We start from the raw sequence: 15001 nt of genomic DNA, 5'->3' as shown, positions 1-15001 counted from the left end.
CTTGCACAGCACCATCTCTAAGAGTTACAATATGTACCTTAAAGGGTTGTGGAAATGCTCCTTGAACTATGCCAGGCTTTTCTGTTACCACTTCCCTGGGGAGCCTGTTTCAGTGCCCAACCACCCTCTGGGTGAGGAATCTTTTTCTAAGATCGAACCTAAACCTCCTTACACAGCTTCAGGCCATTCCCTTGGGTCCTGTCACTGGTCATCGCAGAGAAGAGATCGGTGCCTGCCCCTTCTCTTGCCCTCACGAGGGAGTTGAAGACTGCAATGAGGCCTAACTAGGACCACAATGAGGTCTAACTAGGACCATGTCTTAGTCCATTTGACTGGAGTATACTTGGTGATGTTAGATTTACTACTGTGAGTAGCCATTGTGTTTATTTGTCTAACTGGGTGGTTAATGCATGTTTCAGCAATCACTAAAATTCACCTACATAAAAGATGTAATTAATGTAGTAGCTCTGTGCTTGGAGAGGTATGGCTTACTAATTGCAGTGGCAAATGTGTCTGAGTTCAGCTCTAGGTGTTCCTGGTTTGAGCCATGGTATTCCAAGCCAGAAGACAGCCAGAAGACAGCACACCCTTTCAACTCACATACATCATCCTCTCCGTTTTTGAGAGTTTTCAGAAACATGGGATGACTTGGTTTTCTGTGATTTTCTTGGTTTTCTTTCTCCACCTCTTCCTTCCCTTCCAGTCTGGGGATTCAACATTCTAGGCTTTCTGTCTGGAGTCCATAACAACCCATCTGGATTTGGACCCTCTGTGAATTTGCACAAAGTGGACTTTGTGACACATGCTCACATGCTCACTTGGGGCATTTATACAACTCACGATTTGTGAAAGTAATCTTTTATGATACATGAAGTGATATGTTTTTCATACAATACTAATATCATAAGAAAACCACCACTTTGCACATTTTATTTATTCCAGGCAGCAATGGTCTAGTGCTTTAAAGCAGACTTTCTACCAGGAGATATGTTAGAGAGAAACAGACAAAAAAGAGGTAATAATATGTTGCATTTTCCTGGACTGTTGCAAAGAGAAAACATAGTGGAGTCAGAAATTCTTCAAGGTGAGATGTTGATCATCCTGAACCAGACTCCTTCATTAATCACAGTATCCAGAGATGGTGCGGTTACTCCCTTGGCTTATAAAAGTTGCTCAAACAATCTGGAATGATTCTTCAAATACATTTTTGTAGGCAGGAAATGCAACACAATAAATGCTGATCTGACCTGACCATTCAAAAAGCTTTAATGAGAATGCACTTACCACAAGGTAGACACTGTGTTTCTTTGTTATTTTAAAGTCATTTCTTTGTATGCAGTTGCTATTAATGTTTGCATTTTGCTTTTTAGGTCCTTTTTATTTTTGCTGTTTACTGTTTGTTTTTTATTGATGCATTGCTCTTTTTACAAGTTCCTTTTAGTATAAGTTTTTATGGCAGAATAAGGTACCGAAGTTTTGCCATTAACTTTAAGGGTATCCGGACTGCACTGTTTTTACAAGTTGGCCACCAATGCTTTACAGTGATACACAAAGGTAAAACAAGTGTGAGAGATACTGAGCAGCCCAAAAGTTTAGTGATTGGGCTCACTTTTGTGTACTTGTCATAGAAAGAGTGTTGGACTCTAGGTGGATCTGCATGAATTTACTGGGTCAGATAGATGAAGTCAGTTGCATAAACATGGCAGTATTGATCTGACTAAAAACATATAATCAGAAATAAAGATCAGTCCCTAAGCTGGCCACCCTTGCCTTATATAAGAGATGTGCATAATAGCTTAGTTTGTTTTTCACAATGAACTTTGGATATCAAGTGTAAAATAAAATGTTTTCACTCACTGCCAAAATGTACTGGAGGAAAGATATACTTTGGTATTTTATCTGACAAAAAGCTGTTGTCTATTTTGTATGATATATTACATTTTTGAATAAGAACACCACGGTAATTTATTGGGAAAAGCTGATTTATTTTATAAATGTAACATTATTTTTGTAAACTTAATTATGAAAAAATCAGAAATGATTAGTGCTGTTAAATATTAAATTATAATGAGATGTAACTTTATATGTTTGAACTCTGATACCAAGTTTTTGTATTGAGCATTTGGAATTGAAATTGTTGCTGGAAATATTTCAAATGGACTGTTTTTCATCAAAGCTCAATAAAGAAAAATGAATGATCCAAATGACACATTTGCCTTTTAATATTTCTGTTTTTTTTTTTTACTATTAACTTAAACAATGAGAATGGTTTATATTCCTTACACAGTGAATAAGTATATAACTAACATGCTTTCATCTCTATGTGTTCACAGCATCACAGAATGGCTGAGGTTGGAAGGGACCTCTGAAGGTCAACTAATCCAACCCCTCTGCTCAAGCAGGATATTAAAATCATATGAAAGAATATGACAGCAACATTTTAGTTGATTCGGCTGCAATATGGCAAAGTATTACATAGCTATGGTCTTAAATTTTTACTTTTGACTCAGAAAAGAACTGAAGCACATGCTTAATTCCATCTGTGTTTAAAATTAACCATATGTTCAGCCTGTTTTATTCTGGACAGGGATAACTTAAGAAATCACTGGTTTTGTTCCAGTGCGTTGTTATTTAGAAAAATTTAGATGCAACTTTATAAAGACATTTTAAACTTTAGAAATACCCCTTAAATGTTTTAGATAATCAGTACCTCCTCTGCCTTGGAAAGTATGTTCAGTTGCATGTATCTCTACTAGATTTTGAATAGAAATCGGGTTAGGGGTTGGTTTGTTTGTTGGTTGGTTGGTTGGTTGGTTTTGTTGGGAGGTTTTTTTGTTGTTTTGTTGTTGTTGTTGCTATTGTTGTTAATAGTAGTAGTAATAATACAATGATTTGGGCTGCTTACTTTTGCTTAAATGAGCTCTACTCTGGAGTGCAGAACTACAGGGAAAAGCTGCCATGGGAGGAAGAGGAGACTCCATTTTGAATGCTAGATGTCTTCTGGTCTCTGAGGAACTTGAGTCAATCGCTGATTATTCTACATGCAGGAAACCTCTACATGTGAATGCTGACTGAGGTATAGGTGGTTTATGATTTTAGGGAACTGAAGAGATTTTTTTCTCAGCCTGCAACAAAGGAAATATGGAAAACCCCTTACAACTTCAATGCTGTGAAATCCTGACAGACCCTTCTTCAAGGATTTCAATAAATCAGATTTACAAATAGCTCCAACAGGTGAATTAGGATTGTGTGTTTTACAGAGAGATTAATGAACTAGCTTTCAGTTATAATCATTATCCAGAATTTCTCTCAACTAAAGAATTCTGAAAGTGAACAAAGATATTTACTGAGCTCCAGAAATCTTCTGTGACAGAAAATTTAACATTCACAGAATGTAAGAAAATTTGTTATAATCCTTTCCTTATTCATATACTTGGAAATTCTGGTTTTACCTCAAGGATGTCTGTCAGTCTGTGATGGGCTAAAATATTTTTGTCTTTCAAGAGACTATTTTTAGTTGTGCATCTGTAGTGGTTTCACGTTCACTAAATTTTGGTCTTGGTACTTACTCTTTTTGTGGGAGAGAGACTAGGAGAAAAACAAAGCAGGCTCAACCTTAAAAATGAACAAATAGTTTATTAACATACACTAAAAGAATAAAAAAAAAGAAAGTTGAAAAGAAAAACCCCTAAAACAGAATGAAACTTCAAAACCACTTTCCCCTCCCCTTACAAACAGTTCACTTTCTTACAAAAAAACATAAAGAGACAAAACTTGTAATTTTCAGTCAGTTTCACTATCTGGTAATAGTCTTTCATCAATTCATTAGGGGAAGAGTATCTTCTAGAGTCATGGATCCCACTGACAACTTAGAACAATTCTTTTGTGGGTTTTAAACTGTGACAAAAACAACTGCCTGGAGAAAACTGCTTCTGTGACCCTCCCAGGAGCAGTTTCCCAAGCTGCTTATGGGTCATGGGTCTTAGACTTTTGCATATTGGGGTGTCAGCTTTTAAAGATGAATAACTCCAAAGCAAAGGATTCTTCACTTCAAGGTACGAAGGTATGTTCTCACTTCCTCACTGGCGCAGGGGTCTTCTCATCTTTATCTGTGTTCAAGCATCTTATAGGATATTACTTAGTTCACCACAAACACCTTTGCTTAAATCTACACACAAATTAAAACAATCATCTCCCCAAATGCATATCTTTCCCATGATTTAAAGGAATGACCTAAATATAGAATTCATTTCCATGGCTCAAGTAAGAAAAGAACAACCAACTCTTCAACCCTCTGTCCCAACAGTCTTTTCACTCTTGCTCTGCTGACTTCATCTTGTTGTTCCTTATGTTCACTCTGTCTTTCCTTACTCTCTCAGAGAAGGGCTAAGCTCTAGAAGCTTCATGTTGCTAAGAAAGAGTTAAATCTGCTCGGAGTCTTTGTCTCTCTCTCTGTAGCTCCTGGTGTTAGATGTTCAAGGCCGAGCTGGTGAGGGAGGAAGAACTCACAGAAACATCAGAGATTGGAGCACTCAAGCAGTCCGGAATCACAAAAAAACCCCAGGCAGGATCATAAATGCCTTCTCAGCCCACCCCTCAGTGTAAATTGGGGTGGCCTCAGCCCAAATGGTGCCCATAGCTCTTATCAGGGCCTAGCAGAGATCATTCCCTGCTCTAGAGAATTCTGAAGAAAGTAGCTGTTACAAAACAACAACCTCTCCTTCCTCCCCTTCACCCAGGAGCCGATGGAATCCGGCCATGCCTCAGGCCAGCTCCCCCACCCAAAAAAGGGGGGAGCAGCAGGCCCAACTCGATGTTACCTGTCTCTCTCGGGCCAAGGGAAGAAGAAAAAGGACCCACCTACAGGACATCAAGGGGTTTTATATGGTACTTCCCAAAGTCCCAGCTAACAATTTCAGCGGTCAGAATAGATGTCAATATTCCAACTAACTCTCTGATAGGTCTCTGTCTCTTCCGAAGCAATTCCCAGGTCCTGACCTGGAGAATTATTTTACATTATTTTATAACTAAAAAACCAAACTGTACTAACCCATGACAACCACCATTTGTGATGCTTATGCTAAAGTATATAGTAAAGAAATATTTAGATCCATATTTTAATAAGTCTATCAAAAATATTCTATACTTGTTTGCAATTAATTTTTACATTTTTCTGTCGGGCCTGATAGATACAGATGCATTAGCTTTCTTCTTTCCCATTATTTTCCCTATGAATAAAAAAGACATGAAAAAAAAATTATTTATCAACAAATTTAGTGTTATGATATTAATGCAATTGTCCTTCTCTTTCTTCTGTTGTTTTTCTAATATGAAGATAGAGGAGATGGTTGACATCAAGGTTGACATCAATCACTGCCTTCTTTTTGTTCCTTATTTTCTTGAAGCAAATCCCAATATTCTCTTTAATTAAATAGGCTATGTGTAAATAAAAAGCCCTCTATGAAGCCAAAAGCTAAATTTGACGGCAGAGGGGATTAAAGATGCTCAATTTCAGGAATATGTTTTAAAAAATTTATTTCATAAAAATTAAAATGCATGCACGATTTGTAAACAAAATCATAAACATTTCTATTAAAGGGTAAGAAACTTGAAAACGTAATCAAATGTATAGATTTTTATATAATGACAGTGAAAGAGAACTTCCATTTTGTACCACCAACTATAATGATTTCCTTTTGAATTCCATCTAAACAGGACGGGCAAAATCTCATCAAGACATATGCCTAAAAGTGTTCTTATGACAATGATCTCTATTCCTCAATATCGTGGAGGAGCTATAATTGCTACTGACATTATCTGGTAGCTCACCTGAATCAAGTGTCAGTCAAAGATGGCACATCAATACTAGATTTACTAATGCTGCTGAGAGGGTTGCTACCTCCTCACAAACAAGGCCTGATATGACAACTTCTCCAAGTCACATTGTGGCAGGACATCCTTGCATCATCACAGAGCTCTTAATTATCCAATGATTTGGGGCCTGACACCACTTCTTCCTTTTGTAAGGGTGAATGTCACCAATCTCTAACGATGAGGTGAAGAGAAGCAGGTGTTGAAGATTTTCCTTTAACCAGTCAGATCAAGGGGTAGTTTAATCTAAAGCTTAACACTCTCCTCTGAGCTAGGGCAGAAAGCCTAGAAATGCACAGTTTTAAAATGTCTTTGGCTTTGATCTGAATAGCACTGGCTGGTCTCTTTGACTCTTAATGTAGCAAGAGTTAGACAGTTGAGTGTCTCATGTCTGATTAGGCTCAGTGACATTATGAAGTTTGGCCTCCCACCTAACCTTCTTTGCCAGTTTATTGGTGGGTTGACCAAACAGACAACAGTTGCTGTTTCAATGTTAGAATACTGAAGGTCTTCAAGGAAGCATAATCATTAAGATTGCACACGGAGATGTGTCCCTGTGACTGAAATTACCTGAACAAGTTAAAAGAATTAGTTATTCGTTAGGAAAACATAGAGTACGTAATAAGGTGTTCTTCAGTCTTTCAAGGGAATTCAATGAAAGGAGGAAGGAAAGACACAAAAAAATTGCTGTGAAACTATTGAAACACTGTTGATTTCATGAAGAGATTAAGAAAACCACTTCACTGAACATATAAGATTAGACAGCTTTGCTCAATATATTCAGTGTAGTTTGGTTTATGGTTCAGTGTATACCTTGTAGTTTGCAAACTTCATATTCAGAGCAGCTGATTTATTTACAGTTTTTATTAAGCAGTTCATAAAACAATCCTAGCAGCTTAACATGCCCTCACATGCCCATGGGCAGTTGTTTGCTCTTCACAGGGCTGCTCTACGGGGAGGCCTGGCCACCTTCTGCATCACAGTTCTGGGACCCTTCCTCTCAGTATTACTTAAACACATTCCTTAATCAATGGGCAGTAATGCCATGGGAGTGGAACAATGTCCTTCATGTACCCCATGGCAGTTCTTACTTTTGCAAATCCCCTTTTATCATCAGCTCTTGTTTCATGTGACACAGGCTGAATTTGCCATTTGTATCACCTGCTGTGTCATGCTCTGTTTGATGCTTCTCACAAGGCCAACCGAGACAAGATAAAACTTTGGCTGGGTTTTTACTTGCATTCAGTCAACATTTCACTTTAATGCCACTTTGGAGCAAAAACCAAAGTGTTGGATCTGGTAATGTTCTCATCAGTCATTTTCACATCAGCCCCCCGACATGCAGAGCTCTGGTGTCACCAATTAGAATGGCCCCTATTTTCTGTCTTGTTCAAAGAAAGCAAGTAAATAGGTTGGGTTACAACTACTCTCCAGCTAAAAGTATGATGAATTCATAGAACAAGTTTTGAGATAATATTGTCAGTTTTTCAGTTTTTAGTCTATGCATTTGCAGCTTAAATGAAATGGTGTGGCTTATGTTACGCTTTGATCAGAAGGCAGTTTTTTCTCCCCTGTTTTTTTGACCTCCTCACAATTGAATGAATTTTCATGACTATGACTGCCCAACAAAGCATCCAGTTTTTCAGATGCCTGCCTTTTGTAATTTAAATAATGTAAGCATATGAACATAGAGTTTGAATTAAGAGGCAAAGGCAATCTCACCAAAAGAGTTCATTCAATATATTTCCAACATCATCTATTTCAAGATATAATTAAGATTACCATGGCCCAAGTCTAATTTACCATGGTTTCCAAAAAGTAGAGCAGATAGCAATTGTAATAGAGGACACAAATTTTCCATATAAAATTTTTCATTGTCATATTAGATTTTTAATGAACGTTAGTCTTGATCAGAAATGTAATAAAATGGAACAATACTCTAAAATATGCAGACAAATGTACAATAAAATAACAAACTTTATATTTTAATGTACGTATTGTGATGTACACTTTTCTTTTTCAACATGAACATTAATATCTATTTTTTTTATCTCAACATCAAAATCACTATTTAACTGTAGCATGATCTATCCTCTATTTTAATGTAGGCTTTTTTGCAGGTTGATTAAAATTGCATTGTGTGATTAAATACATAGAGGCAGATATTCTGCCCTTGTGACACTATGCCTCTTCAGAGATTGACAGCCTGAGGTGCTGTTCATTAACCAACAAATAATTTGAAAATGAAAAGAGGGATGGGGTCCTTCTGGAGGGCAGGAGAGGAATCCCCATCTCCCTGTTCATGAGGAAGGCACTGTTGGAGCTTTCAGCTTTTGACTTATAGAAGGGGACACCTGCTTAAGGAAAATTTGCACTTTGAAGATAGGAGCAATAGTGAGGAAAAAATCCCTTAAAAATATCATGCTGTAAATCTCAAGGGTCCTCAGTTAGAGAGGATAGATTCAAAAAAGCTTGATGAGTGGTTAGTCCAGGAACTAACACAGTACTATTGCCTTTTGCAATGTCTCACATTCTGGAGGTATATCAATATGTGAAAGGGAATCTTTCTTTTGTCATGGTCAGAGCAAGCTTGAAGACACCATGGTTAACAGAGAACCTCCTCAAACAATGAAACTTACCTGCAGTAACGTAAGGTGGATTATTATTTTGATCTGGAAATAATTCACCTTATTGATTTTTTACACAAGTCAATCTTTCTGGTATTCTGAGTGCTTTTTTCAGATTTTAAATGCGTGGAGTTGGCTGTGATATGTCAGGCATCATCTTTGTGTTCTGCTTACTAAGGGGGGTAGGGGCAGTGAATGAAGACATGAAAAGGTCAATAAAAAGCCAAAGCCATGGAAACTCTCAGATCCAAAGAATATACCTTCTCCAGTACAATAAGAAGACTCATGGAATTTCAACTAAAGCATGTGAATAGAATAATTTCCTCAAATTACTGTCTTCAACTCTAATATAATTTGGTGATGATAAAAGGTTCTTCAGTGTAATAACTATTAATTGCATTGCCCTATCCTCTCTCTCACCTGAATCTTATCTTTCCCAGAGTAAGAGTCCTTATTTATTTACAGCTTAATTTATATTGAATCCTGTGCCTGAGAATCCTTGAACCCATCAAGCTTACAGCACTTGTGTTGTCACACTGCCAGACCCATTCCACATGAATTCAGGCTGAGTTTCCCGGAGCAACCCCCTCTGCCTACTAGAATGTGTAGAAAAGGCGAGAGAAAACAGCAACAAATTTAGAAGGATGCAGAGCACCCTGTCATTTCTTTTACTCACTGCTGCTGAATTCACTACCTGCTCTGTATGACCTCTGAACATGTTAGCGACTACATGGTAGTTCCTCACGTCACAGGGAGACATATGGTGACACAAAGGTCTGTGTGCTGCCACTCAATTTCTCTGTGAAGGCCACATCTGGATTGTTATGGGGAATGTTCAGAAGGATACCAACAGCACAGTTATTTCATCCCATTCTTTTGTTTAAAAAGAACAAATCTATGAGTCATCCTGTAGCTCTTTTCACTTCATTTCACTCATAAATACTGATGTTGACATATTAGTAAAAATATAACACTTAAACCTCATCTTAGCTGATGCATCTTACTTTCTCTATCACACCCCTTATAATACTAGCCTTTGGCTGTGTTTATCTTCTAACACCTCTTGACTGATTTTATTGCAAGGTAGTTTAAAATTTTAGTCTAAGTTTATGGTGTGACTGTTGGAAAATAAAGAAGTTTACCAGTATTTCTATAAATAAGGCATCATGGCAGTCAGAGTGTGTGCTACAATGCTTTAAAGTGGCTCATCTCTGAAGTTCTGTAATTTGGGTGCACTGTGTACTACAGGTTAATCCCCAGTACACACAAACCAATTCACCAATTTAAACCTCATTATTTCCTGTCACTTTGTTTTAAACTGCAACCACTGCAAGGCCAAAGCTGTGCCTGTTGTCTACTGTCATTTGCTTTATATATGGAGACACTGAGAGTTATCTGTTGACCTTTGAAGTAAAATGTCGAGCTCCTTTAATATTCTTTCATTGCAGATGATGAGGAATACCACCGAGAGTGCTCAGTCAGTCCCACGTGACTCATGTCCTCCCTGGTAATGAGGCTAAGTGGCACAGGTGACCCCTAATGTTAGGGAGCAGCTGAGTGCCTGCTCCAGCATGTCTGTAGGGCTACACCACCCTATAACACTAAGGGAGTTAGTTTCTGCTTCTTTTTCTCTGGAATAAAGGAATCTCAGCCTCCAATAAAGCTACTGCTACATGGGAATAATTATTATCCATGCACTGGGCATTTAGTTTCTTTATATGAATAATATTACAGTGCAATATTATGACACAATACAAAGTATTATAGTATTACTGAAAGGAAAATTTTATTAAAGGCTAGCAAGCTTACCTTACAGTTTGGTCACATTTTGTTGTATGAATAAGCCAACTTGAGGAAAGATAATAGGAATCATATAAATTAAGGGTATTTAGGCATCATTTACTCTTATAATCTAGTATTTAAAAGTACCTGCCTTCAGAACAGAAGGTATAGCTCTTCAGGCTAAGACATTTGAGATAAAAAAACTACTTAGCACGCTGACCTCTGATCCAACAGAGCACTTGAGCAATTTTTAAATTCAGAGTTTTGGCTGACTTTATTGGAGCTGCTGATTGGCTTAAAGTCGAGCACACTGTGACGTGCTGTACCATGTAGAGATAGGCAGTGTGCACTGTGTGCCAGCCTGTGGAGCAGAAGACACTGCAGTGCTGCAGCCCATCATAAAAATTATTGCCGCTTCAGCCACAGTTGTAAAAAAAAACCACCCGCTTTCAGCAGAATGGATGTTTTCTCCTATCCACAATAAATAATATAAGAAGACAAGTTTAGTCTGAGCTAAGTGTCCTCTGTGATTCACAAAGGCTCCCCAAAATCCTCATAATTTTGAATATAAAATTAATCACAGATGAAAAGTTGCAATTTCAATTCTTGAACATTGGTTTTGAAGGAAGCATGTAGCTCTTTCCATCCACACCTAGGGGTGCTGGTCAACAGTTGGATGAAAGTGAGCCAACAGCATGCCCAAGAGGATCAGAAATAGTGTGGCCACTAGGATTAGAGCAGCGAACATGCCCTTGTACTTGGGGCTGATAAGCCCACATTTCAAGTCCTGTGTTCAGTTTTGGGCCCCTCAATACAAGAAAGACATTGAGGTGCTTGAGCATGTCCAGAATGACGGGCAATGAAGCTGTTGAAGGGTCTGGAACATAAGCCTTATGAGGATTGGATGCAGGAGTAGGGATTGTTAAGCCTGGACAAGAGAAGGAAGTGGTGATGAGGTAGGGGTTGGCCTCTTCACCAGGCAGCTAGTGATAGAACAAGCGGAATAGCCTCAAGGTGCTCAAGGTGGGGTTCAGGTTGGATATTAGGAAAAATTTCTTCACTGAAAGAAGAATAAATAAATGCTGAAATAGTATTGATTAAATACTGTTAAATACTGCAAGAGGCTCCCGAGGGAAGTGGTAGAGTCACCATTTCTGGAAGTGTTCAAAATACGAGTAGAAATGACACTTTACTGTATGATTTAGTGGGCATTCTGGTGTTTGGTCAAAGGCTGGACTTAATGATATTGGAGGTCTTTTTCTACCTTAATGACTCTATAAAATCTATGATGTATTTGAGAAGTACTTTTGGAACTGAATGTTTGACCACCAGATAGGTAGAAACTTTTGTCCGATCATAAAGCTGTGGCCACAAATAGTTGCACCCATAGTTGCACTTGCAGCAAGATTGGAGACTGAATGGACTATGAGGCCCTGCACTGTGTTCTAACACTTTTTGACACAGCCCCCCTCAAACTGAATCTAGTGATGCAAACTTTGGGCTATAACTAACACATGAATCTAAACTTTGGCACTGATCTTCAAAGATATTTTGTCACCTGTTTACTACAGAAATCAATAGAAACTGGCTATCTAAATAGTAATGTGTGCATGTATCTCTGAGGATCTGTGCCTTTGATCTCAAAATGTGTCAGTCCAGCTCATTACAAGCTGTACATTTACTTTAAAAAATATATGAGTTATGTATTAAGGGTAAGATTAATTAATAGTGGCATTATAACTGTAGTAAAGCAAAGAGACTGATTGCCCTGACAGAGAAACTAGAAAGGATAATGGATTTAATGGCATGTGTTCTAATGGAAAAAAATAACCTATTACATGAGTCTGTCATATCTGAAAAAAATGTGGCTACCATTTACAGTTCATATAGGGATGAAAAGGTTTATATACCAGCAGTATATAAATCACTGAAAAGAGTAAGTTGAGATCTTTATAGTAGCAGTGATATATTTTTCCTTGTGGAAACCTTAGCCCAATTTGTATCTACAGAATCTCTCTCTAACACACGCGACTGACATATCCCAAACACCCAGTGCTGGGGAAGGATGTATTCTGAATGGAGACACTCAGTGTCTTTGAGCAACCACCTGTTGAGGAACAAGCATGAAACCTTCCTGTACTACTGGGTAACTCAGGGATCTCATAATTTAACTTACTAGACTGCCATGGCTGTCATTTAAAGTATGTCTTCAACTATGATAAGGACAGAGAACCTAAATCAAGAATGAGAATTTGACAGGCGGCCAGTGAGCTAGGAAGTTAAACACAGTGCAGCTGTCTCTCATGGGAATTCACATGTGTGCTAACCACTGAGCTGGCTACTAAAATGAAGAACAGGTGGTTTCCTTCTTCATAATTCCTTTTCTGTTTTTAGGATCTCCTTGAGGAAATTTGATCGAGTTCAGAGCCATTGAGACTAAGATGTTTCTGGCTGTGTATACAAGTAAAAAATGTAGGAGCTTTTTCATAGGACCATGGTGTTAGACAGAATTTTGAGGATGGCAGTAAGCACCTCAGCTTCTCTTTGGTGATAGAATTATCTAATGGTTTGGATTGGAAGGGACCTTTGACGGTCATCTGGTCCAGTAAGGAGCAGGGACAACTTTCAGTAGATCAGGTTGCCCAGAGCCCCATCCAACATGACTTTGATTATTTCCTGGTATGGGTCATCTACAGCCCCTCTGGTGAACCTGTTCCAGTGTCTCACCATCCCAATTGTAATTTTTTTTTCCTTGTACCTAGTCTAATGTTGGAGAACAGGGAAAAACAGCCTATAGAAATCCCACTCCAAAACTTGATGATGCTGAACAACCACTGCTCAGCAATTTCTACATGCTGGAGGATGATATTGTGGCCTCTGAACCACTGCTGAGCTCTCACTGTCACGCCAGCTGTCATACTGCAGGCATCATACCTGTGTCAGTAGCACATAACCTCAAAGATATGATGCACAGATACAGCTAAACTGCTTTTAGAAGCATGTTTGCATTTTTGGGTGTGCCTGTGCTGAGTTGATATTCTTCACCTATGCTGCACTGCGCAGCACAGGCATGTACTTGAGTTGGATTCTTTTGTAGACCTAGTTTTCAGTGGTATCTTAAGAGGATTTTTTGCCGTGTCCCCAATTCTGATTTCTTAATTATCCTGTGCATGCAGAAATGGTGGAGGAAGTAAGTAAATCTAGAAATAAATATAACTGAATATGATGTAACTGCTACTTGAATCTAGAGTCAAGTTGATATAGGATGAAATGCGATGACAGCAATAATTTTACCTGGAAGTAGTGTGGTGAAATTAGTGAGACTTAAGGATGTATGGGGTTTCACCATGTTTAGAAACAGGAAGTACATGCCTAGGTCTGATGGTCGTGCATGTTCTCAGCTTGCTGTTAAACATCCCAATTTCACTTTTTTTGCAAGTTCAAAAGTTACAATAAAAATAATAAAATAATAGAAAGAAAACAAGGTGTTTCAATTATAGTAAAACTAATGATCTCGGTTTCATATTCCCATGACTTTTGATTTAAGGTGCTGGATAATGAAGAAATGTCTAAGGAGCAAAGTGCTGATAGTGCCAGGTGATGATTAAGTGCATGGTTCTCTTAGGGAATGGAGTGTGGAAATGCACAACAAGAACAGTTATCTAAGCCCTCCCCTTGTTCTGGGCTGCTGAGTGGGGACCAGCCCTCAGGCAAAGGTTAGAGCAGCCCTGAGGCTGCTTTGCTAAGTAGACAAATCCCCTTGCAAGTGCAAGATTACTCCCAAAAGAATGTTATTGACTGTTCTGTTCAATTTGGTTTTAAATGATTCATGTACTAATTGAGCTTCTACTACTTACCATCTGAAAATATCATTTGACCTGCCTGTTAGGGAACTCAGTCTTGTTCCAGTGTTCTGATGATAGTCACTGTGTAATTGACCACCACCACCAAAAAACAAGCAAGTGCCCGCAGAGCAAATTGTGCTGATTGAATTTGCTAGGTGAGTGTGCTTGGATAAATATCATGCTGCAGCTTATTTTTTTGAGAAATAAAACTACGAAATGTTTCAAGGTACCGAAGCAAATGGGCAGAAACCAGAATGCAGCACATTGTTCAAATGTCCTGGTTCATTCTAATAAGAGAATAATAATAATAAAAAAAAGGAAGACAACTGTATATGATCTTCTTCACAACTATCTACTAAACACTAGGACACTTGAAAGGTTAGGTAACTAGGGAACAGGCATGTGATTTAAAGGATCCCTGCCAGAATCATTCCAACAGCTGACTGGTGGGGCTGTATTTTCAGTGAGTATATACTGACTGAAAGGACGCTTTCTTTTCCTTCCAAACAAGAGATTTGGCACAGAACTTTTTCTTTCCAGAACTTATTTAACTTTTCCCAGTGTAAGTTTGTATTGGTCTCCCAAATGACAACAAAATGTAGTACAACTAAACCAGCCTTTAAAACCTCAGAGCCCAGGGAGATGGCAGATGTCATCTAATGATTGTCCAGAATTACTATCGGGACAGTTGTTGAAATAGCTAGACAGAAGGGACTATCTAAAAAAGTATTTGCATAATGTCCTGACATCTTTCCCTATTCTTTCTCCAGAAAGGCCAATTTTTAGCTGTGAGAGGAAAGACTTATTGGACATGTGAAACCCTATTCAAAATCTGACTTGAAGATTTATGGTCACTGAGAAATTTTGGATTTAGCT

Source organism: Hirundo rustica, chromosome 1 (assembly GCF_015227805.2).
Source record: "Hirundo rustica isolate bHirRus1 chromosome 1, bHirRus1.pri.v3, whole genome shotgun sequence".
Classification (NCBI taxonomy): domain Eukaryota; kingdom Metazoa; phylum Chordata; class Aves; order Passeriformes; family Hirundinidae; genus Hirundo; species Hirundo rustica.
This window is presented reverse-complemented; position numbering follows the sequence as displayed.